This window comes from Bubalus kerabau, chromosome 12 (assembly GCF_029407905.1).
Source record: "Bubalus kerabau isolate K-KA32 ecotype Philippines breed swamp buffalo chromosome 12, PCC_UOA_SB_1v2, whole genome shotgun sequence".
Lineage (NCBI taxonomy): Eukaryota > Metazoa > Chordata > Mammalia > Artiodactyla > Bovidae > Bubalus > Bubalus kerabau.
The window spans coordinates 59,869,849-59,897,136 of record NC_073635.1 but is presented as its reverse complement, the minus strand read 5'-3'; positions in this window follow the sequence as shown (position 1 = coordinate 59,897,136).

Genomic DNA, 27,288 nt, shown 5'->3' with positions numbered 1-27,288 from the left:
TGGAGTAAAATTCTGTAAATTTCTTGAAATGAAAATTTTCAGAGACATCCTTTTTCGAAAGGAACAGAGTAGAGTGTATTCTATTCCATAATCATTAACACACTTCTGTGATAGAATACCATGGGAGATAACTGTCTTTGAACTTCACCTTCGCTGAAAGGTGAAATTTTAACTACTGGTTCTCAGACTCAGAATCTAGCACCAGGGCCTAATTCTTTTCTAATATCACATTCTTTTCTCTCTGTTCTGTTTTACAGTTTTCTATATTCCAACATATGTTAATTCAAGAAATACTTAAGTTCCTCACTTACAGAGAGACTATTTTGAATAGCTCAATATCAGACTAGCTTTATATTACAACTTGTTTCAATTGGTTGTACTTAGAGTGCAAATTTAATACCAAATACATTCGGCTGTGTGTTTACTTTTTGAAAGGAGTGAAATAAGTTTTGCATCCCTAGAATTTTAGATTTACATTCAGATGATTTTTCTTCTAAAGTGATTACTTTCTGTGGAGAATTTTTATGGAAAGTTAAATTAACTTTCTAGATACTTATTAGAGAAACATGCATCCACATTTTTTCTAAACTAAAATCTAGGATAACTAATTACACATATTTTTATATAACTTCTACTTATCTCTATCCCCAAATAATATTTACCATTTAAAGATGAATCTAACTTTATAACATCGTTCACTTTCTTATAATGAATAACTAATACAAATTTTTAGTGTATTCATTTTAATTATTACTTTAGTTAATAAAGTTGTATTTCCTGCTTTTCAGTTTAAGAACAGAATTATAACCAAATCAACCAAATAGACATAAAATTATACATATATATATATATATGTGTGTGTGTGTGTGTATATATGTATATAGTTCAGTTGCTCAGTCATGTCTGACTCTTTGCAACCTCATGGACTGCAGCACACCAGGTTTCACCGTCCATCACCAACTCCCAGAGCTTGCTCAAACTCATGTCCCCCAAGTCGGTGATACCATCAAGCCATTTCATTCTGTCGTCCCCTTTTCCTCCTGCCTTCAGTCTTTCCCAGCATCAAGGTCTTTTCTAATAAGTCAGCTCTTGGCATCAGGTGGCCAAAGTATTGGAGTTTCAGCTTCAGCATCAGTCCTTCCAATGAATATTCAGGACTTATTTCCTTTAAGATGGATTGGTTAGATCCCCTTGCAGTGCAAGGGACTCTCAAGAGTCTCCTCCAATACCACAGTTCAAAAGCATAAATTCTTCAGTTCTCAGCTATCTTTATAGTCCAACTCTCACATCCATACATCACTAGTGGAAAAACCATAGCTTTGACTAGATGGACCTTTGTTGGCAGTAATGTCTCTGCTTTTTAATATGCTATCTAAGTTGGTCATAACTTTTCTTCCAAGGAGCAAGCATCTTTTCATGGCTGAAATCACCATCTTCAGTGATTTTGGAGCCCCCCAAAATGAAGTCTGCTACTGTTTCCACTGTTTCCCCATCTGTTTGCCATGAAGTGATGGGACCAGATGCCATGATCTTAGTTTTCTGAATGTTGAGTTTTAAGCCAACTTTTTCACTCTCCTCTTTCACTTTCATCAAGAGGATCTTTAGTTCTTCACTTTCTGCCATAAGGGTGGTATCATCTGCATATCTGGGGTTATTGATATTTCTCCCAGCAGTCTTGATTCCAGCTTGTGCTTCTTCCAGCCCAATGTTTCTCATGATGTACTCTGCATATAAGTTAAATAAGCAGGGTGACGTTATACAGCCTTGATGTACTCCTTTCCCTATTTGGAACCAGTGTGTTGTTCCATGTCCAGGTCTGTTGCTTCTTGATCTGCATACAGATTTCTGAAGAGGCAGGTCAGGTGGTCTGGTATTCGCATCTTCTGAAGAATTTTCCAGAGTTTGTTGTGATCCACACAGTCAAAGGCTTTGGCATAGTCAATAAAGCAGAAGTAGATGTTTTTCTGGAACTCTCTTGCTTTTTCGGTGATGCAACAGATGTTAGCAATTTGATCTCTGGTTCCTCTGCCTTTTCTAAAACCAGCTGGAAGTTCATGGTTCATGTATTGTTGAAGCCTGGCTTGTAGAATTTTGAGCATTACTTTGTTAGCCTGTGAGATGAGTGCAATTGTGCAGTAATCTGAGCATTCTTGGGCATTGCCTTTCTTTTGGATTGGAATGAAAACAACTTTTCCAGTCCTGTGGCCACTGCTGAGTTTTCCAAATTTGCTGGCATATTGAGAGCAGCACTTTCACAGCATCATCTTTCAGGATTTGAAATAGCTCAACTGGAATTTCATCACCTCCACAAGCTTTGTTCATAGTGATTCTTCGTAAGGCCCACTTGACTTTACATTGCAGATGTCTGGCTCTATATCCCTGGAGAAGGGATAGACTACCCATTCCAGTATTCTTGGACTTCCATGGTGGCTCAGAGAGTAAAGAATCCACCTGCAATATGAGTGACCTGGGTTCGATCCCTGGGTTGGGAAGATCCCCTGAAGGAGGACGTGTCAACCCATTCCAGTATTCTTGACTGGAGGTGTACAATCTATGGGTTCACAGAGTTAGACATGACTGAACCATTAAGCATAGCACAGCATATATATACATACATATATACACACACACACATATATATATATACATACTTATATATATATATGCACATACATATAAAGAAGAATATAGCATGTGTTTTGAGTACATGAGAGCTCTATTCCTTGACGACACCATGTTTTATTCAGTTTCCCACGATGCTTACCACAGTACGCATTACCACTAATACTGCACTAAATTTACATTTAATCTTCTAAAAATAATTGTGTATTTTATTCAGCAATTTTACTTCATATATGCTATGTGTGGTCATCACAAATAAATATATTGGTTCATGCCTTTTTTAATATTATCAATGCAGTTTTAAAACATTAACACAGTTATAATAATGATCTTAATGTATCTTTCCCTTAAAATGTTATGTATCTATTTCTAAAAGCTCAGTTTTTGAAAACAAGTTTTCATATCTTCAAACAGATTTAATATAATCATTTTGATTTTAGAAATGTAATTTTTCAAAAATTTTGTAAATGACCCTTTGGGGGCTTATTCATTATTCATAAATCTTGGGTTGAACTCGGTTTGTGTAATCAGTAAGATTGACCTTTTTGCAATTAAAGCAAATAGTTCATTTAGATTTTAGTTTGCAATAAATCATACTTGCAAGTTATTTATATACGTGCAAGGTTAGTGCTACAAATCACCCTTGTTTTCACTCTATGTCAAAAACATTTTCTCAGAGAAGGAATGAGAGACAATTATGAATTTGATTCTGTGATAGTACCTAGTATATTAATTATTTATGTTTATTTTTTATATATAATTCAGGTTTCTGCCTCACATCCTTAAGCATATGTGTGCAGCCATAGAAGCATGAATCACAAGAAAAGCTGCCTATTGTTTTCATTTATCACCACATTTATTTTTTATCATCTTACACTTTCGTTCTTTTCTCCTTGAACATCGCTCAGTTTGGAAGGTGACTAGTTTGGTTTGGATGCAAGTGAGACTTTATCACAATGAATGACTCTGCTCTGCAAAGGAATTGATTGTTAGGTCACCTCAGTTTGTTTCCATCCATGTAAGATGAGCCATTTAAACAAAAAGAGCCTAATATGTGCTTTGTTTAATGAAAAGGTATTAAGGATGAAAAGGAGAACATAAAAACTCAGCTCTCAAAAACTTTATATATGGTCTCTCACCAACATTTCTGCATCCTTGACTTATGTACACTGTCATATATTAAACTTATCTCATTTCACAAATAAAACTCTTTAAATGAACAAATGTTTTGAAATAATTATCCTATCCACATTCTCATTAATAGCTAACATTGTATATCAGACACTAATAGATTCTAAATACATGCTTTACATATATTGTTATTTAACCCAAAGAAAAGCTATGAAATAAATCCTCTTGATATCCACTTTTTATAAATGATGACGTGGCTTTGATGGATGAGGAAACTTTTGTGAAGTCCCACCAATAGCATCATCCTCTGCAATCATATTGACAATATGTTCTGACCCATGTGCCAAATTCTTAGTCACCGTGGCAAGGTATTTAATCATAATTTCTTATTCTATTTAAGTAAGTTTGTTTAAATTGAATTTTTTCCAAAGTTGTTAGCACTAAACATGGGATTTTTTCCATCATCTACAGCATTTATGCATAGCCTAATTTTCCAACTACATAATCTGATTAAGTTTTTGAGAGCAATCCTGTATAGCGGATATCACTATCCACCATTTTCAGATGAAGATAAATTGCCTCAGAAACCTTAGGGGTTTTGCCCAGTATTAAACAGATGATCAGTGTTCCAGCTAAAACGTCAGCTTCCATTTTTTTCTTCCATTAATAACTTCAGATTCTTCTATGGCTTTAGTGAATTTTTTGATAAATTTTGGTGAAACATGCTAAATGTGCCCTTCCATTGGTCATGTAACTTGGCCTATTCTAACAATGTATATAAATAAACTTGCAACAAGAAGAAGTAAAATGGAAATAGTTGTGGTACATGTATTTATCCATCCGCAGAGAGAAGGAGTAGAATAAGAGAGTGACAGGGCAGCACTTCTCAGGATACCTGATGCCACAGCCTAGAGCAAACTAGATATTTAAATTGACCTACCTCCATAGAGGGGGCTTCCCTGGTGGCTTAGACAGTAAAGCATCTGCCTGCAATGTGGGAGACCTGGGTTCAAATCCCTGGGTTGGGAAGAACCCCTGGAGAAGGAAATGGCAAGCAACTCCAGTACTCTTGCCTGGAAAATTCCTTAGATGGAGGAGCCTGGTAGGCTACAGTCCATGGAATCTCAAAGAGTCGGACACGACTGAACAACTTCACTGGTTCACTGGTTCACCTCCATAAAGAAAGGAACCTCGCAAGCTTCTCTCCAAGAGTTGTAAGCTAGAACCCAAAGACACTTTGCTAAAAATAAAATCCCTGCTGAATAAAATATTCTTTTCTAAACTACACAGGTTGTATGATGTCAGAGCAGAAAGAGGAGTTTTCCTAGATCACAGTTTAGGAAAATAGGATTTCTGCTTGAAATGGAAAAGAGAAATATCAAATTCAATTCTACAAGTATGGCAATCATTTATCATGGTAAGTAAGACAAAAATATGATCTTCTTCCCTCTCAACCAGTTTTTCTAAGCTTCACTTGCTACTGAAACTTGCTCAGGTACTCCGGCATGTTCTTTGCCATCAATAATTGCCTTTGCAGAGCAATATAATTTTGTGAACTTTTTTTCCTCCAAGTGGCTGTGCATTCCATGCTCCATGCATTCTTTTTACTAGCATATTGTATTACTTCAGGAACATCTAACTTTAGGTGCTCATGTCTATGAATACTTTCTTGACTGTACCAGACAATAGGATCTTTTGTTTCTACAGTATTTGCTTATACCTGCATATTCAGTATGCACTATTCTCTATTGAAGCATAGGCAGAAAAAATTTTCCATTTTTCACAACTGGTTCATTGACTGGTCTAATAGGTAAATTGACATAAACAGATTACAGGGGAAAAATAATTTCATGCAGAGAGGATTCCTATAAAAATATGAGACTCAAGAAAGTGACCAAAGCAAGAGGTCTTTACACCTTTTAGACAAAAAAGCAATACATGTGTGCAAAATTAACAAGACAAAGGGGTTTGGGCTTAGCGGAGTAAGTTAGTGAGGAAGTAGCAAGATTTGTTTATATCACCTTCTCAGCCCTAAATTCCCTGTCTCTGGTAATAAGGATGCATGTGACAGGGTGACATGTTCTGAAATCTTGGAGAAATCTATGCTGGTTCCTTGTCTGTTGTTGTTGTTGTTGTTTAGTCACTGAGTCATGTTGTTGAACTCCAGAAAAAAACTTTTAAAATATTTTTTAATTTTTAATTAAAAAATTTAATTTAAAATTAAAATTTAAATTAAATTAAAGTTTTAAATTTAAAATTTAAGTTTAAATTAAATTTAAAATTAAAATTTAATTTTAAAATATTTTTTAATATAAATGTATTTATTTTAATTGGAGGCTAATTACTTTACAATATTGTATTGGTTTTGCCATACATTGACATGAATCAGCCACAGGTGTACATGTGTTCCCCATCCTGAACCCCCCTCCCACCTCCCTCCCCATCCCATCCCTCTGGGTCATTCCAGTGCACCAGCCCCGAGCACCCTGTCTCATGCATTGAACATGGACTGGTGATTAATTTCACACATGTTTCAATGCCATTCACCCAAATCATCCCACCCTCGCCCTCTGCCACAAAAGACTGTTCTATACATCTGTGTCTCTTTTGCTGTCTCGTATATAGAGTTATCGTTACCATCTTTCTTAATTCCATATATATGCATTAGTATACTATATTGGTGTTTTTCTTTCTGGCTTACTTCACTCTGCATAATAGGCTCCAGTTTCATCCACCTCATTAGAACTGATTCAAATGTATTCTTTTTAATGGCTGAGTGGAAAGGGCAGTGTCTCATTTAGTTTCTTGGCATAACATACAATCCCTGGTATTGAAAGTAGTATTAGTTGATCAGTCGTGGCCAACTCCTTGCGACCCCATGGACTATAGCCTACCAGGCTCCTTTGTCCTTGGAATTTTCCTGGCAAGCGTACTGGAATGAGTAGCCATTCCCTTCTTCAGGGTATCTTCCCGACCTAGGAATTGAACCCGGGTCCCCTACATTGCAGGCAGATTCTTTACCGTCAGAGGCAAACTGATGAATTTAAAACATTTCCAAAATAACAAGTTATGAAGTTTCCTGCTAGATAGGTGAAGAATTCATTCTGTTTTCGAGAGATCTTTGGATGAAGGGTAAATCCTAATAGCATCTTTATTCTTTCTACTAGTATTCATATGTGGAAAATAATTTCAGGCAGACACATGTAGAGGATATGCTTTTGAGTCACATCACAAGGGTAGATTCTGGGCTCAGGGAAGCACTCCATCTGAAGCAACAAAGTGTTGAGCTATTTATCTAGAAAGATATGCTATTTAGCTAGTCTGAGAGCAGAAGAGCACACTCCTACTACAACCACTGGTTACAATTTAAGATAACTGACTGTGCCCCTCCTAGACTATTCTGGTGAAGTGTGTATCCTAAGGGAATAGAGAGTCAAATGGCCAAATATAAACAAATAATTACAGAATAAAACTCCTGAGCATCTGTCTTGTTACCTTGAATCAACTGAGTAGGACTTGAGTTTCAGTCAACTAACCGGGTTAGTAATGAGGCCACAGTGAAACAGTATCTATGGAAGAGCTATCACCTGCTAGTGAGGTGGGCATCAATTTGAGTAATAGATTTTTTTTTTATTTTGTTTTTAAACTTTACATAATTGTATTAGTTTTGCCAAATATCAAAATGAATCCGCCACAGGTATACAATGTTTGTTTCTATAATTTTGATCCAAAGAAATATTTTAACAGCTAGAGAATATAGTATATAAAATATATATATATATATAAGGTAGAGTACAATATAATATACAAGGTAGAAAATATATAAGGTAAACTACCTCATAAGTAACATTATTATCATTCTGAGAGTTTATAAATACTTTGAATATCAAAAAATGTTAGGTATTTTTAGAGATTATAGAGTTAATATCTTAACCCTAATTTGAGCTCATTGGAGATGATAGCTGCAACAATCTGATTTAAGTATGCTAAATGTTTTGATTTGAAATTTTAATGAAGTAAGTAATTATTATAAAATATATTGATTTCTCGTTGTCCATGAAAATTACAATGCAACACACAGCAAGCTTTTAACTGAGTGAAAATAGTCTTTATAGTGTCAGTTTATGGCATACCGTAAGTAATTCTCTAGGCAACCAATTATATTTTTATTGAGGACGCATATGGTAAAACAACTGAAATAGTCACGTAAAATTTTTATATTGCTTGTTTTTTCTCACGGTTTGTGGTGTATTTAAATACTAATACTGCCAAGTTCAAATTTATTGCTATAGCAAGTTCCAAATAGGAACATTTTAACATGCAGGTATGAATATAAAGAAACTATATTGACTGCACAATCCAAAATGTGAAAGTCAGTACAATTTTTAACAAACATGCTTTATTATACTCCTAAATGTGTGTTGCAGAACACAATGGAATTGAAAGCCTAGAAATCACATGAAACATGAAAATGTTCATCAGAGAAAACCATAAATTATGAAGCATATCTGATAAACAGCATAATTCTTGAAAGAGAATTGAAGTGAAGTGAAAGTTATTCAGTCATGTCAGACTCTTTGCAACCCCATGGACTGTAGCCTGTCAGGCTCCTCCGTCCATGAATTCTTCAGGCAAGGATACTGGAGTGGGTAGCCTATCCCTTCTCCAGTGGATCTTCCCTAGCCAGGTATTGCACTGGGGTCTCCTGCATTGCAGGCAGATTCTTTACCAGCTGAGCTACCAGGTAAGCCCAGAAAGAGGATTAGGGAGGCATCTAATTGCCAGTTGACGGTACTTTAGACTGCAAGGAGCAAACAAAATGCTTTAAAAATCAAAGACTTGAGAGGTGACAGGATTCTCAGTCACAGTGAAATCTTGGGATGCTAACTGGTCTCAGGCAAAGTGGTTGGTCTGAGCTGTCCCATAGCTTGGTCACTCTCAATGTGTTATGGCTTTCATTTTCAGGCATTCTTCAACTCACTTCATCTGCCATGGCCTTTAGCTAGTGCTACTGCTGCTGCTGCTGCTAAGTCACTTCAGTCGTGTCCGACTCTGTGCGACCCCAGAGACGGCAGCCCACCAGGCTCCCCCGTCCCTGGGATTCTCCAGGCAAGAACACTGGAGTGGGTTGCCATTTCCTTCTCCAATGCATGAAAGTGAAAAGTGAAAGTGAAGTCGCTCAGTCATGTCCGACTCTTAGTGACCCCATGGTCTGCAGCCTACCAGGCTCCTCTGTCCATGGGAATTTCCAGGCAAGAGTACTGGAGTGGGGTGCCATTGCCTTCTCCAAGCTAGTGCTACAGATCCCCTTTAAACATTTGTGAAATCCTCTACCCCTGCTCTAGTTGCTGTGCAGTGCAATGGTCATGTTAACCTTTGTGATCAAATGTATTTACTGGTTATGTCTGAAATTTACCTCAGTACAGAGGGTGTGTGTGTGTGTGTGTGTGTGTGTGTGAATTAATGGTAACATAACACTCTTGGGATAATATTTGTAGGACCTTAATTAGGAATACATAATAGAGAGGCAGTTAATTAATAATTGAAGACTCTTAATCAGGAATTCATAATGCATGCACATTCATGTGGCTGACTGTTGGTTGTCTACACAATGCCTAGTCTTTTCTACATCCTTATTACCAAAGTCCCCAATTTGTTTAAGGTTTCAGAGTGCCCAGTTGAGAAAATTACATTTCCCAACCCCCTTTGCAATTTAGTCCTGTCTTGAGACACAGTTACTGCCAATGAATTTTTTGCTGGGGTTTCTGGGAAAATTTGCTTTCTTGATACAAGCATCACTTATTTTTGTTGTTGTTTATTTATTACTATATTTATTCTGACATGGATTTCACAAGTGAAACCGTAGGTAAAGCACTACCTTGCAACCATAGATGACTATGAAAATAGATGCCATTTGCTAAAGATGGTGAAGTAGAAATGAGGAGCCTGGAACATTCCTGGTACACTAGAGGCAACCCTAGGCTGCCTGACTTTGCACGTTTCCTGATGTAAGGAGTCACTGATAGTCACATTGCATAACTGAAGTTAAACACAATCCCAAAGTGTTCTAAATTGTGGTAATGAACTGGTTTTTACTGTACTTGTCAAGAATGAGACCAACAGTCAATTATTATTCACTAGGAGGAATAAAATTTTACATGTATTCGTTTTGGTTTTTTATAAGGAAAAAGTCAGCATTCATTAGCATGCAGATTGCTTTCAAAAGGAAGCCATTCAAGTTTTGTCCCAAAATTATGTCAACAACTTTTGGCAAATTCATATTTCCTGGGTGGAGAAGAGATCAATCATAGCTGATTAGTCTTAGTCTGTATTTTGAACATCTGTGTTTATTTTGTAGAGATAATTCAAATTTGAGTAATACTGATGATGATAAGTAAAATCACACTTTTAAGTAATATTTGTGAACATTCATATAGGATACAGTGTTTTGACATGTTATATAACTTTACTCTTATAAAACAATTTGATAAAATATTTATTACTACAATTTTACAATTAGAGAGATCAAGGGTAAGAGAAGTTAATGACTCATTGCATGTATGCATACTGGCGCTTCAGTTGTTTCTGACTTTCCCAGCCCTGTGGACTAGCCTACCAGGCTTCTCTGTCCTTGGGATTCTCCAGGCAAGAATACTGATTAGCAACTGAAATTTTTAGGTCCCAAATACCTAAAAGAAATAAGAGGTTGACAATATTTTCAAGAACGTCATGAGGCTTTGAAATGGGAGTGATGGCAAGAGAAAATTGATAGCCTAGCATTTCCTCCATAGTTAATATGTTGAGTCAGATTTCATATGCTCATTATTATAAATTGATTCCAATTTTAAAGTTAGACTATTATTTACATTTGTCCTAGTTCTGGGAGGATTTTGCAAGAGAAGATCATGTGACCTGATATTTACTGAAAGTTGCTGTTGTTTAGTCACTCAGGCATGTCTGACTCTTTGCAACCCCATGGACTGCAGCATGCCACACTTCCCTCTCCTTCATTATCTCCCAGAGTTTGCTCAAACATGTCCATTGAGTCAATGATGCCCAGCCAACCATCTCATCCTCTTTGGTTAAAATGAGAAGCCGGAAATATGGCTAATTCACCATGCTGTGACAGTAGCTTTCACCTGCATTTTCATTGCAGTCGCCTATTCCCATGAATGTTTTTGATGGATCTGGTCAGACTGATCCACTTCTGAAAAAGTAAACTCAAATATCCCACCTTCTGAACTTCTGAATAAAACCCATTTTATTTATGATGTCAAGTTGATCCTTATCCTCACTGAGATCTTTAACTTTGTTATTTTTATGCTAGGCTATCGATTTCCTCTTGCCATCACGCCCATTTCAAGGCCTCATGACGTTCTTGAAAATATCGTCAACCTCTTATTTCTTTCCAGTATTTGGGACCTAAAAATTCCAGTTGCTAATTAATATAATTTATATTCCTTTTCCACCTTTGCACTTACCCTACCCAGCAGATTATTGCCTGAAAAGATGAATTGAACAATCAGTAAACCAACTCCTTGAACCAGCTCGATTTTGTGGTTTTGAGGAATCCCTGGAATTTTAAATGCCAACTGAATATATCGTTTTTTCTGATGATTGTTGACTTAGATTAACTAAAGTTAAGCTATTTCCAAACATTTCTACCACCTTAAAGTTCTGAAACCTTCCCTGGGTCATTGATCTCCCTCTATGACTTTCTGCTAATTGTATTTTCTTCATATTTAAAAAGGAAAAAAAAAGAGAGAAACAAATATAATCACATTCCTTGCCCCACTCTCACCTATATATGTACATTCTTTCTCATCTTTATTCTGCAGCATCACATTTCTTTTTATAGCCCTGGGGTATCACTCTGTTAATGACTGAGGAAGAATATGGGAATATTTTATTTAAATACTTATTTAAAATACTTATTGGCTCCAATTTCTCTCTGGAATGCACTCTATCTTTCTTGCTCTAAGTAGCTGCATTTTTGTTGCTTGCTTGTGTGTTTAATGTTATCTCTTATTCATACTTCAGAATAACAAAATATGATTTTGGTTATGATCATCACACTGGAATGCCCTAACAAAGGTTGTTAACATTGTCACACTTTCAAGATTCTGTGGACCAGTGTCACTTGGCTTTATCCTTTTTTTTTTTTTTTTTTTTGACACACAGTAGAACTTTACACAGCTAATAACTCCTTATTCTTGACACTCTCTACTGTCCATGATTGGCATAATGCCATTCTTTTCTAGTTCCTTTCTTGCTTCTTTGCTTGTTCTGGAGATTGTAGAAAACAAACAAACAAAAGAAAAAACTGCTCTTCTACCATTTCTTGATAAGTTAGTGTTTTGCTCCATAATCCCTGCTGCTAATCATCCTATTTCTGAAACTTTTTTACCAGTATGCTTTTCCACATAATCATTGCATATGAATCTTATAATACCATTCTAAATTATTAATAATACTTTTATTCTTGATATGCACTTTCCACATTCCATACACAACTTTTTACACTAGTGATATGACATTGTATATTTATACGTAAGATAACAAAAACTGTGATAGAAAGCATAACCCAAAATAGTTCTTTCGTGATCTAGCCTTGAGAAATATTTTCTAACACCATTTACAGAAGCTTTCCTTTAGAAACTTTGGTTCCAGCTATGCACAATGATTTGCAATTTTCAAAAGTTGTTATGTTCTTGCACATTTATTTTGTAGCATGCACTGTCCTCTTCCTGGACTGCCCTTCTTCTTCTCTTCCAATTAGGTTAATTCTTATTCTGACCTCAATAGTCAGTGTAAGAATTATTTTTCCCAGGCAACCTTGTACTAAATGAGAGGTAAGCCCGCCTTCAGAGTCTACAGGGATTTCTATCTATCAATATTATATCTGCTTATCACAACATGATTTTAATTTTTCTGATAAAATTATTAAAAACTAACATTTGGATGCTACTCCAGGCAAACATTCATTTATTAATTTTTCTTAATAATAACTTTGAGAGAGAGGTTTGTTAACATCCTGGTATTACAAATAAGGAAACTGAAGCACAGAAAATGTTAAACAACTTGCACAAGGTTTCATGTCTGCTACATGGCAGAAGCAGAGAACTGCATGAATGAATTTTATTCCATTTTCATATTCCTCAATAAAAAATCTCAGCAGCGGGCTCAGGGAATTACTCATAGCTGATACCTAATATGCATTTGTTGAATGTTGAATGAGATAGAGGAAATACACCCAAGATATGTCATTTAAGTACTTACTGAAGTTGCTTCATCATGTCTGCTTAATTACTGTTCACAGGAGAGGCATCGGGATTTAAAGTTTAAAAGCTTATGAACAAATTCGCATATGGTGAACTCAACAGTTTTTTTTTTTCTCCTCATATGGGCATGAATTTAGTTAACAGACTGGTGTTTAATTTAGGTATGTGACAAACATATTAGAAATGATAAGAAAGAATTGAGCAGAAATTTAGAGAAGGTCAGTGCCATCATAAAATAAAATTCTGTTATTTCCCTCTTACAATTCTCCCATCATTCCTTTAACTTCTCCCTGGCGTTGTTTTGTGATCTTGGAACCCTTAATCATTTTAATGCTTTGGGTAGACACTTTAAGTACATGATCATAAATCACAGTGAGGAGGGTGAAGCCAGAACATTTTGTTTGTGAGTTTGCTGTTGCCAGTGTCATTTTTAATGAGAAGATTCTTCAGTGTGTTTGATATGAAAACAAAGATTCTGAGGGAAATATGAGAAACCTTAGTTTTAACTGTTATTTTATACAAAAAAAATAATATGCATTACATAAAGAATATTTCAATTTACTTTTTAGAAATATGTAGAAATAGATTTCATATGTATAATTTAACATATCTACCATTATAAATCATAGTTGTTTTTATACAAACATCATTTCTCTTCAGATTTCTTATCAAGCTTGGGTCATACATATTATGTTCTTTGATGGCTTTCCTCATCTTTTCCATTTTCTGGAAATGTCACCTTCTTTCCATCTCATACCCTACTTTTCCAGGCTGCCCTGAAATAACAATCCTAACTGCTCCCATCATTTGAGTTTCTATACTGGCTTATATTATTTATATAACAGTTTATACTCTGCCTTGTTTGGTTAATTTTTTAGTCACTTAGCATTTATTGTGCAACTGCTACAAACCAAACATGCTGTGATATAAATATAGGTAAGAATATAAATAAATCTTAATCAAGAGGAATCACATTCAAGTCAGATATAAGGGCCATCACAAGATCCTGAACTTTGACTCTTTGCCATGAATGAATGGGCCTTTTTAGTGGTCTGCCTGGAGGTAGGATGAGTATTTCTCTGTGTGCCTCTAGAAGAAAAACTATCTGACTAAGAGGACAGGTTCTTTTAGATGTTATCAACAAAGATTTGCCTTTGTATCACCCCGTTTTTGTGGGAGGATTGCATTTCCCTGGAACTCAGACTGGTTGTGCTATTTGTTTTTACCAGTGAAATGTGAGTGTGGATGACACGTGTTACTTCTGGACAAGAGCTTTAAGAGCCATCACAAGATTCTGCTATCTCTATTTTCCTGTTTGTTGGAAGTCTGAATATTTATAGGCTGAGGCTGTTTCTTTATCTTGGATTTAGAAATGACGAAGACTTGGAACACAGCCACACTTGACCAATAAAAGACATTAACATAAATGAAAAATACATTTTTGGTTCTTATAAGCCAATGATATTTGGATTTGTTATTTCAAAATGAGTTAGTCTGAACTAGATGACAAAGAAATAAGACAAAAGATGTATCATCCTTGCCATCATGAAACTTACTGGCACAGAAAATTTTTATTTTAATAATGACAGCAACAGGGAATTCCCTGCGAGTCCAGAGGTTAGGACTACACCCTTTCACTGCTAAGTGCCTGGGTTCCATCCTTAGATGGAGAATGAAGATTGACTAGGATCCCACAAGCTCTGCAATGGTATAGCCAAAAAACAAAACAAAACAATAAATGCAAGCTTGTGACTGAAAAGAGTGCTACCAAAAACTTGTAAAAGATGTTATTAAGGAAATTTGTACAAGTAAATGGTTATCAGAGGAGGTCCCCATAAGTAGTAGTTCCCTCATACCCTGGCAAATGGGTTCCTGCCCAGGTTTTATCCCTCAGTGTACCCACATTTTGGAACATTTTCCTCAAAAATTCCCAAGTCCCATTCTGAACCTGGCACAGGTTGAGGCTGACAATACCACCTGGATTGCCTCAATGTGAACCAGGATGACATGAGTCTCAGGCCCCACTGCTCCCCTTCAAATTCTTCTATAAATTGACTCCATTTATAGTGGCCATCAGTTCAGTTCAGTTCAGTTCAGTCACTCAGTCGTGTCCGACTCTTTGCGACCCCATGAATCGCAGCACGCCAGGCCTCCTGTCTATCACCAACTCCTGGAGTTCACTCAAACTCATGTCCATCAAGTCGGTGATGCCATCCAGCCATCTCATCCTCTGTCATCCCCTTCTCCTGCTCACAATCCCTCCCAGCATCAGGGTTTTGTCCAATGAGTCAACTCTTCTCATGAGGTAGCCAAAGTATTGGAGTTTCAGCTTTAGCATCAGTCCTTCCAATGAACACCCAGGACTGATCTCCTTAAGCATAGACTCGTTGGATCTCCTTGCAGTCCAAGGGACTCTCAAGAGTCTTCTCCAACACCACAGTTCAAAAACATCAATTCTTCAACGCTCAGCTTTCTTTATAGTCCAACTCTCACATCCATACATGACCACTGGAAAAACCATAGCCTTGACTAGATGGACCTTTGTTGGCAAAGTAATGTCTCTGCTTTTCAATAGGCTATCTAGGTTGGTCATAACTTTCCTTCCAAGAAGTAAGCATCTTTTAATTTCATGGCTGCAATCACCATCTGTAGTGATTTTGGAGCGCAAAAAAATAAAGTCAGCCACCATTTCCTCTGTTTCCCCATCCATTTGCCATGAAGTGATGGAACCAGATGCCATGATCTTAGTTTTCTGAATGTTGAGTTTTAAGCCAACTTTTTCACTCTCGTCTTTCACTTTCATCAAGAGGCTCTTTACTTCTTCTTCACTTTCTGTCATATGGGTGGTGTCATCTGCATATCTGAGGTTATTGATATTTTTCCCAGCAATCTTGATTCCAGCTTGTGCTTTCTCCAACCCAACGTTTTTCATGATGTACTCTGAATAAAATTTAAATAAGCAGGATGACAATATACACTCCTTGATGTACTCCTTTTCCTATTTGGAACCAGTCTGTTGTTCCAAGTCCAGTTCTAACTGTTGCTTCCTGAACTGCATACAGGTTTCTCAAGTTATGATTACCCAATTATGCAGATTATTTTACTCATGTCTGTAGTTTTACGAAGCATCCATTTTATATACCTTGTCTACACTTGGGCAGGACAATCGCATTAACTTTCTGAAAATTCTCTACTTCAGATTTTAGAGCCAAGATCCTTTCTCATTCCAGTAACAATTAACCAAAATTAATTCCCTAGAATTACCCTACTTAGATAGATACTTGATTCTATTTTTCTTTCATGTAATACTAGATTTTCCTCTAAGAACCAATTTTATTCTCATATCTTCCCTCCTTTCTTTATTTATGTATTTATTTTTTTTTTTACCATTTTCCATTGTTTATTTTTGGCCTGCTGGATGAAAACCTTTTTTTTTTTTTTTTTAAAAATGGACATTGCTATCAGACTCCAGAAGGAAAAAAAAAAAAAATAAGTGAAAAACACTGACTGTTTAACTTCAATTATCTTTATCTTTTCACTGACACCATCAACTGTCCACTGTTTTATATCAGTAGGGTTTCCAGTTATCTTACAACCATTGTTTAAAATATGCACAATGAAAAATACAGAAATATGTCAAGTGGTCGCACTAGGCTCAAGGATATGACCAGAATCCCAAAGACAAGACACAATAGTTAAAATAGTTAGCTGTGGCCATCCTGAGTCAGTTCATTTTTGAAACTTGAAACAGTTTAAAACGAGTTTAGGAAGAAAATATGAAGCAGCCATCCAAGGGTCACCAACTTGTACCTGACATCATTTTAAAAGACATTAAACCCATAAAACTAGTGCTTGCCCCTCATAGAACATTCAAAATGATATTGAAATCTGAAGTACAGGTAAATAAATGCATTTTCCATACAGATGGCCATAAATTTCTCACGTGCCTGATTTGAATTAAGTCTTAATTGAAAATTGTTTTAAGGTATCTTTTTCTGAAAATCAAATATCAGCCTCCACCAAAGAGCTGCTGCATACAAACCAAGCACTTTGTTCTTCTGGGTACAATATCAATCTCAACTCTTAAAGGTAGCTTCTTTGCATACAATTTGAGACATATGTCAATATTTAACATCTATAACACAGAAATTTAACCTTGAATATTAAAGAGAAACACTGTAATCAGAAATAATTCAATTGTCTCGTTCAGTGAGAAAACCATCATCATGATAAGTACTTCAGTATCAAGAGTTTGGTAAAAGAATTTAACCTTATACAAAAGTGGAGGTGCTGGGAAGTGGAAGTGGTTATATGTAGATGGAAGGGGCAACCAGAAAGGCTGAGTCAAAGCCACTAAAGATTTTGCCTGAAGGACTGACAAGTGGTTATATGGACATTTGAGGAGATAATGGAGAAAATAATACATGTCCATCTTCCTAAGAAGGGGTAAGCTCAAGAAGAGGGACTCTGTGCAGCTAACACCCCTGCAGCTCCATAGCCAAACATTTGGGGTGACTTAGGTCTTATTGGTCAACAGGACCAGAAGTTGGCAAGACAGTCTGAATGCAGAACAGAGGATGGCTGAGGTCCACTTTTGTGCCAGTCACCATATCTGAGTACAGTGACCTTGGTAGAAAAAAAATGGATACAGCTTCAGTTTTGCCTTCCAAATCTCATGCAAAGGCTTTTTATGATCATTTGTAACTTGGAATCATAGAGGTGGAGAAAATCTGAGAAACGTAGTTTCCACCTTAACAAAATTGACCTTAGCAGTCCAGGAAATAGAGCATGCATTAAGCTTAAAAAAAAAAGACTTTAGGCCACTCTGATGATCACTTAAACTATTATTGAAATTGTAAACATTTTCTAACCTTCTCTTCTTTACAATGCTGAGAAGAACAAGTTTGTAATAGCACCAGGATAATTATACTAACACGATTATATTCCTTTCCAGACTCCTCATCAAATAGAGCTGTAACTTATATTTCCAAATTTAAATCAAGGAAATTAAAGTCTTCAATTCAAAGTTCCAAAGCACAATTTTAAGTGTAGAATTCATGCTTAATAGCTTCAGAGTATGTTTAACCATGAGGTTGTGGTGACCACGAAACAGAAACTTCATCTGTCATGAGAAATTATATATGTTTTTTTTCACTTGAGTATAAAATATTTGGTATGGGAATTTGCTCAGTTAATCTGTAAATTAGCTTATCAGACTTGTGTAGGTTCTCATCTGAACAGACACTATTTTGCCTCTTTCCTAGGACTGTATTAAAAAAAAAAAAAAAAAAAAACTAGTCTCTAATAGAGAAAATTCAAACCCACGGCAAACTTTGATTTTATTCCTTATTGGTTTAGCTTAAAATTCATGACTGTGGACCTCAAATAGGAACTTGATGCTGCAGAGAAATCTTATATTTCTCTAGTATAATCATTTTCCACTCCTGAGATTGCTTTATATCTTTAGCTCTTTCTTCAATATCCATTGGCTATTCCTCCTCTCTCTTACCTAAAGGCTTCATCTCAGATTGCTTGAGAAAATAAAAGTATTTGGGGAGGAACTCTCTCAAATTTTTTAATCTATATCTCAGAGACAGCCTCTGTCTGTAGTTATGTCCTTTTGTTAAATGGGAGGATTATTTCAGCTCTCCTTAAAGTCCAAACAGTCCTCTTGCCCTCCAGACATTAAAACTCTTCTAAATGCTTATTTTATCTCTATTTGTCATTTAAAATTGAAAATGACCTCAGTGGGACAAATTATTTCCTCCACCTATGCTTATTAATCTGCCAGTGTTCCTTGTTCTGAAATTTGTACCACCATCTCTTCAGTCGTTCAAGCCAAAAACTTGGGAGTCATCCTTTGCCTGGTTCCTTATTTCTTACTCCAGTGGTTGAATGTGGCTTTGAATATTATACAGCAGTTCGGATACTGTTATGTTCATTTATTTTGGCTAAGTCTATCATCACTGAACATTAGGCTTAGTCCCACAAACTAGCAAAAGTTCATGGATATTAATATTCATAGACTGTGAATCTGTATAATAATAACTGACTACTGAATAATGATCGGATTAAAACCTCAGAGCTAAAGCATTTCCAGACGTATTAACCAGACTTATCTATTTTCTCATGGACACCTACAGGAATGCCTTAAGTGTTCCAGCTCTAGCAAGTGCCCGTCTTCTTTTTGCCTACTTGATTTCAGCCATTTCTATTAATACATTGGAGAAATACCTAAAACACTGCTCCAGTTCACAGGATCCAAGATAGCCAAATTGTGCAAATTAGTGTTTTCCTGGAAATGCTGGAAAATAGAACTAGAAAATAAATCCAGTATCACTCATGGTAGCTAAAACCCTACATACAAAAATAAGAAACTGTCAGTATACTTCTGCTGCTGCTGCTGCTAAGTCGCTTCAGACGTGTCCGACTCTGTGCTACCCCATAGACAGCAGCCCACCAGGCTCCCCCTTCCTGGGATTCTCCAGGCAAGAATACTGGAGTGCGTTGCCATTTCCTTCTCCAATGCATGAATGTGAAAAGTGAAAGTGAAGTCGCTCAGTTGTGCCCGACTCTTAGTGACCCCATGGACTGCAGCCTACCAGACTTCTCCCTCCATGGGATTTCCCAGGCAAGAGTACTGGAGTGGGGTGCCATTGCCTTCTCCAAAACTGTCAGTATGTCAGTGTGTGTATGTGTATATATATACACACATACACACATATATACATATATATACATATACATATTTGTATACATACATATACACACACACACACACACAAATATATATATATATATAGAGAGAGAGAGAGAGAGAGACAGATAGACCAGATTAGGCCAGGTGAAATAGAAAAGAAAACTTTAGGTTTTGAAAAGAGAATGTAATTGAGCATTCTCACAAATACAAGCAGAAACCAGGGAGGAGATGAGAAATCTGTTGATATATGAATCCCTGACTCCAACTCTTTCTGAGATCTAGCATGATTCCTGTTGTTGAGCTCTGTGAGATGGCCCTGTATGTTACAACAAATTCTTCTTTAAACTGAGAGTAGCCCAACTAACTTTGTTGCTTACATTCAGAAAAATGTTAACTATTACACGCTCTTTAGGTATTCCCTGAGTTGCATTTCTAGACTCCCAATTCTACAAGTTTTTTTTTTTTTTTCTTTTGTTCCTGGGTACAATTTGGATCTCATGTAAGATTGAAATAAATTTTCCTTCCTTGCTTGCTATGTGTTTTAGTGAAAAAAAATCTCATTTCTTATAATGGAGTCTATTGCACTATTTATCATGACCTGTTATATTGTGGTCACTTATGTGTGTTTATCTCCTACCAGACTAAGTCCCTTTCCTGGAGGACAAGGCAATATTTTATCCTTCACTGTATCAAAGCTAGTACCTAGAGTAGGGCTTGGCCCATACTGGTGGATTCAGAATAAAATATTTATTATGTGGTATGTTTTGAATATATAATTTTAATTACAGATACATTAAGGAGTGAAATGTTGGTATTGTTTCATTTAATCCAATGAAGGTTAGAATGTGTTCAATGAACAATGTAATATTATTTCCCAGAAAATGACCAATTTATTCTGATCAGGTCACTGCTAAATGGTTTAAGAAGCCATTTATTAATGTGATTTCAATTTATGATTTTAAAAATAAGTCTGAATGTGCCTTCAACTATAGGCTACATTCCAAGTCTCATTGTAGGAAAGTGATTCATGTATGTCATGCTCTGTAATAATTTTCTTCAATTACTGAATGACTCTGCATTATAGTTTATCATGTGACCAGGCAGTTAATAAACTCCCTAGTTACTGGAAAATTACTAAACCTATATATTAATTAAAAATATCTCCATAATATGAGAAATTTTAATTTGGAGCAGTAATTTAATTATTTTCATCTCACAGATGATTATGTTTCTCCTTTTGTTGTGCTATTTGTCCATCCTTGGATTATGAGATTTAGCATTTTTTTGACAGTAAGGTATGTCATCAGAATAAATGACAGACCTGCTTGACAGAAATCCAAGAAATTCAACAATTTGGACCATGGAAGAAATGAGAAGTTGGGGTTAAGACAGAAGTATAATAATAGCAAATAATTATAAACATATTAAACTGGTCAAAGAATAATTCTGATATTTCAGCAACCAGTAGGAAAACAAAGACACAAGAAAAGAACATTAGATAACAACACTAGGTGTATGATTAAAGCACAAGGAAATAACCAGAAACCAGGGTCTCTCATCAAGATGGGCTTCCCTGATGGATCAGCAGGTAAAGAATCTCCCTGCAATGCAGGAGACACAGAAGAGGCAGGTTGGAGCCCTGGGTTGAAAAGATCTCCTGGAGGAGGAAATGGCAACCCACTCCAGTCTTCTTGCTTGAAAAAAATCCCATGGACAAAGGAATCTGGTGGGCTACTGTCCAAAGTGTTGCACAGAGTCGGACGCGACTGAGCGACTAAGCAAGTAAGCAAGCTCATCAAAATAGTAAATCTAATTAATGCTCTTCAAATCTTACCTGTGGGAGAATCAGAGGGGCAAACAAGAAAACAGTGGAGTAAATCTGTTATAGAAAGGAGAGTAGAAGCCACAAGTCATCAGCAGACAAGATATCTTAGTACCTCATGAAGCGTGGAAATCTCCCTCTGTATCAGTTTGTCTTGTGTATCTATCTGCCTTGATACCTTCCATAGTCTACTCCATTGAGAGGAAAAATTAAGAACACTACCATATCAAACTCAGTTCAGTGGGAAATTAGGCTGATCTCTTGTTTGCCATCCAGCTGTATTGCTCAGCTTTTTCCTCCTTCCTCTTCCTGACTCCACTGTCATCCTTTTTATTTTTTTTTTCTCATGGCAATTCTACATCAACAAACTCAACAAGGGGGATTAGACAGTACTCCATTTATCTTTTTTTAATTTATGGACACATACTTAAAGAAAAAAATTATTAGTTTATAATTCTAAAAGAGAGCTTGAATTCTGATCATTTGCCTGGCCATTCATCTTAATTTTTCTTCTAATATTTTGTCTACATTGTTACTTTGGTCTGGTACATTTTGACACCAATTGTTGAGCTGTTGACAGTGATCTCTTTCCTTGTTTCTTGAACAGTGTTCCTCAAAACTCCGTTTATCAGACTAATCCCTTCTAGTCTCAGCACACTGCAAGATGGAGAGAGAGAGGGAGTGAGAAATGAGACAGGAGAGTTCTGTTCTTTTGCAGTTTGATGACTTTTGAGGGATTCTGACACTAGAGGATAGGAGTGTCACTGAAAATGGCCATATTAAATATATGAGAGTTGTCTGCAGGGTGTTTCATACACTTTATATTCCATTTTTAAATTATCAGCAAGGAGAGAAATGCATTACCCATGGAAAGAGTGGCTGTAATCACTATAAACAACAGACGCAGCAGCAGTTATTTCTGGGAAATGAAATGGGAGGTGGTGAGCCGTAGATTTTCATTTTTATTTTATATTCATCAGATCAGTTTAACTTGTGTGTTGTACACGTAGGACAAAAGCATGTAGAATATTCATAATTAAAACTAAAAAAGAATTAACTAGAGACTAATAGCAGGGGCAGGTGGACAAAGCAGGATGGACACCAAAGTCTCCAGTAACAATGAAGAATTCATAATAGATGGAATTCCATCTATTCTCACCTAGGAGGACATCAGTAGCAGACGTAGTTTTCTCTGGCTCAAAGGCTAGTATGGCCATCACTGAACTAGGAACAATACTAGAAAGAGTGACTATAATTGGCAGGTGGAAACAAAATTTGAATGATTACTTTGATGGGGCAAAAGGAAGTAAACTTTTCTGGGAGGCTTAGATGGAAAATCCTCATGATATTTTGTAATTCCACAATAACTGTAAGGATGTTTTCTCAGTATCATACGTTGTGTTCTTATATCTGAAGTCAGAAAATTGTGTTCCACCTCTCTTCAGATCTGGTCTCCATCGCTTATTGTCTGTGTGAACTTGGGCACATTATTTCATCTCTACTGTTAGCTTCCTCATAAGAAAATCCAGAAAAAGAAAAAAAAAAAAACACACTTAGCTTACATTGAGTAAATTAAATGAGACATTTTATGTTAATCACCAAGGATGTATACATATTCCAGAAGAAATTGTCTTACTCCAAGGAGAGAAGTTAGAACTTCATTTAAATATTAACTCAATCATATATATTACAAAGTAAAATGAGTATGTAGAAAAATATCAAACTGCTGGTGAAACATTTGTGATACAAATTCCAGTATGTGTTTGCTGTGATCTACAAAGAATCAATTTAGGAAAATGTAGCATAAGTAGTGAACTCAATGCATTTTCTATTAGATGGTTTAACATGCACCATCTGATTTGCAACACACAAAAATGTGTCCTATTTTCAAAAGAAGAAAAATGAAAATTAGAGCAGTAATATCACACAGTTAATGATTAGAGAATCATGATTTAAAGCCAAATTTAGATTTTAATCCTAAACTCATGATTCTAAAATACCTATTATATAATTATAATATCCCACTACCTCTCAGCAGGTGTATAGGAAAAGAGAAGTAAACTCCTTGACCTTCATCTGCATAATCAGCTCCTTATCCACCTCTAAATCAAAGTCCTTCAATTTCATATTGAAGATGGCATCCAGATGAACAGGGCTCATTATGTTTTACCCTCTTTTCCTGTGGGATTGGATGGCATTTTGAAAGTGGGTGTGCCTCCCGATATCCTAGGTGATATGCTATCTGACTACTATTCACAATGAAGATAAAAGGGACAATAACATTGCCACACAACACTATACCACTTTCTTAGAATACGTGCTCACACAATCAGTGACTTCCTAGAACAGGTTTGTGATTTATTTGGAAAAAATTTTAAGATATACAGAAGATATCTCAATGTAGATATAAAAGGAGGTTAACTATAGATTATTTGAAATAGGTACTTGTTTCAAATGGGAATTATTCAAAGAGACTATCTTTACAAAGAATAAAGTCTGTTGTAGTAAAAGTTCAATTAGATGTTATCCACTTATTTTTTACATGAAACAATAAGAGAATATGTTTGATAATAATTAATCAAAAACTAGTTAAAAATAACATTTTATTTTCAAGTGTATCACCAAACTATTTCATAAACATTCCCTTTTGAATCTCATATATATGTAGAAGCGTTTTACATTTTAAGTATAGCTATTTATTGCTTTGTTATGGAATTATAGACTTTTTTGACAAATAAGTATTATTTCAGGTTTTAAGCATTACTTATTTTTCATCACACATACAATAGATATATCACAAATTTTAAGAAAATTTATAAATATTTTGATTAAGAATTTATTTCTATAAAAACAGAGATATGATCTAAATGTATTCTGTCAAAATAGTGCCAAAGATATATTAGAAAACAGATACATAATACAATTTAAGATTTTAATATGATTTTTATTTAATTTTTGAATAATGAGGAGAAACTACTTTGTATTTCTTGGCCAAATAGTTTGTTTGGATTTTTCCATTAGATGTTATGGAAAACAAAAATGAATTTTTTGACAAACCCAGTATATCTGTTTTTAAATTTAAAGCTAAAGTTACTATAAGAAATATTCTAAATAACATAATTATAAATTTCATGAATAAGCTAAAATATTAGTGTGTAAATACAATTTTGTGTATGAATACAGCATCTTTTACATGTATTTTTGCATGTCTGCCTTCTTTTTTCTGTCTAATTTGGATAATATTTGTACTTCTGCCTTGATGTAGAGAACTAACATCATTTTTCTCAAAAATAATATCTTACTTAGAAAATGTAGTGATTCAAAAAGAAAAAATAAAATCTAGATATATCTTAGAACAATACATAAAAATAAAAAAAGGAAAAATAAAGAATATTAAATCAAGAACACAAAATCTCCATTATATGATTTTTTTCAATAATTTTGTTTATTTTTATAATTTGCTAATGATTATTTTATAAGACCTATTTGTATGGAGAAAGAACTGATAAACTATGTTAAACCTATTTGTCGATATTCACACATATTTAAAGCGAAATGGCTGGCAGTCAAATAAAACATTTGTTAACAAATGTTAACCATGTTAAAGAATTTCTATAATGTAGATTTTTCAGATTAGAGGAGCAACCAGATTTGCTTATGAAACTTAAATACCATACAGAATTAGTCTATTTTAAAGATCTCTCTCTATATATATACAGTTCTTCTAGATCACATTAAAAAAAGGGGGATTTTTCTGTGGTTGTGTTCTGTCAACACTCATGCTTGAGTGTGTTTATTTCAGGTCCCTAGGAGGGAACACTATCACTTCTGTAGACAATGATTAGAAAAAGGAAGAAAAGAATCATGATTATTGTGTGCCAAAATTGACTCTGCTGTTAAGATTTTATAAGCCCTGTAGTACTTCAGTGTGCATAGGTAAGATGAAATTGACAAGCTAGCAGATGGTAAGTTGATGAAGAATGCTTTTATTAATCTATTAAAATAGCCCAAAGAGTCCCTTCTGGGTACCATAATAGTAAAATAAAATAAAATTAAATCCTATAAATTATGGCATAAGTCCTAAGGGAAGGAAGATATGTGTATACAGAATAGACAGCAACATAATTATGTTGGATAGTATTACATGGTGAAGGAAAATAAAAATCAAGAATACTACTTTATATTTAATTTTCCTTGGGCAAACAATGGTCCTTCAAATAGCCCAGTAATAAAATGTTATCTGACAGCATAAAATAGAAAATAACATATTAAAAGCAAAATATTTAATTGACTTTGTATTAAATTATTAACTATATGATTCCTTATTTCTTTGAACCAAAATATTTTCTTTTGCTAAATGTATGTAATATAAACATACACTTAAGAATGATTCAGACTTAGTATGTTAACGAGTTTTAGACTAACTCATACTCCAAAATTTCCAAACTGTTTAGGATTACTTGTGTGTGTTTGTGTATGTGTGTGTGTGTGTGTGTGTGCGCATGCAGGAATTAATTATATAATAATGATAAAATATAAAACAATACAGACATTTTATAGCATTTGTGTAAATTGTTTAAAAGCTATACCATTTTATATGTATTTCTCCTTATTGATATGTAAATGAATAGATAAAAAAGGATATATAATAACATGGTAAGAATTATCAGATTCACCTTTAATTTCAATTTGAAATTGGTAACTTTATTCTTCTGTAGACATTTATTATACTATTCAAGTTATTTTTTGAAAGAAAAAATTCACTTTAAACATTGCATTTTAGTTTATTTTACCACTGAACTATTCACTAATATAAGTAATTCTGATAACCCAGAGTCCCAGAGTCTCTTCGATGTAATGGGTTAAATAAGATCTATAATATTCAAACATTGCTCAGAAGTTTTTTCAGATTTCTAAAATGGAAAGCTTCCTTTGCATATTAATACTCTAATTGATGTGTCATGAATATCTCTAAGTGACCTTTCATCTTCTCTTGTTAGATTTCATATGTGATGTATGTATGAGATAAAATAGAATGCGTTTTACTATGAGCATTTTCCCAGTGGGAAGGAAAAAATGCTCATACTTTGGTAATTTTCCAAAGAATGTATCAATTAAAAAACATTCACTTGAAAAAAAAATGCACAGATTTATATTATAACTAACTTAACCTCTAATGTCCTAGCTTTGCCTGTTAAGTTTAAATAGATGTAATTTTAAAAATGAAAATTAAAATTGATAGCTATAATCTTATAGAAAATTACAAAAGAACCCAATTAAACTAGTAAGAATATTAGAAGATATATAATATATTATTAAAATCATTTCTGCTGCTGCTGCTGAGTCACTTCAGTCGTGTCTGACTCTGTGCGACTCCATAGACAGCAGGCCATCAGGCTCCCCCATCCCTGGGATTCTCCAGGCAAGAACACTGGAGTGGGTTGCCATTTCCTTCTCCAATGCAGGAAAGTGAAAAGTGGAAGTGAAGTCACTTAGTCGTGTCCGACCCTCAGCGACCCCATGGACTGCAGCCTACCAGGCTCCTCTGTCCATGGGATTTTCCAGGCAAGAGTATTGGAGTGGGGTGCCATTGCCTTCTCCTAAAATCATTTCAGGCATCCTTATTTCTTATTTATTTATCATACCATGTAGTACTCCAAATATTTTAATTTGCTTTTTGTCATTCTTCAATTATTTTAAAATGATAGCTAGAGAAAAAATACAGACACCAC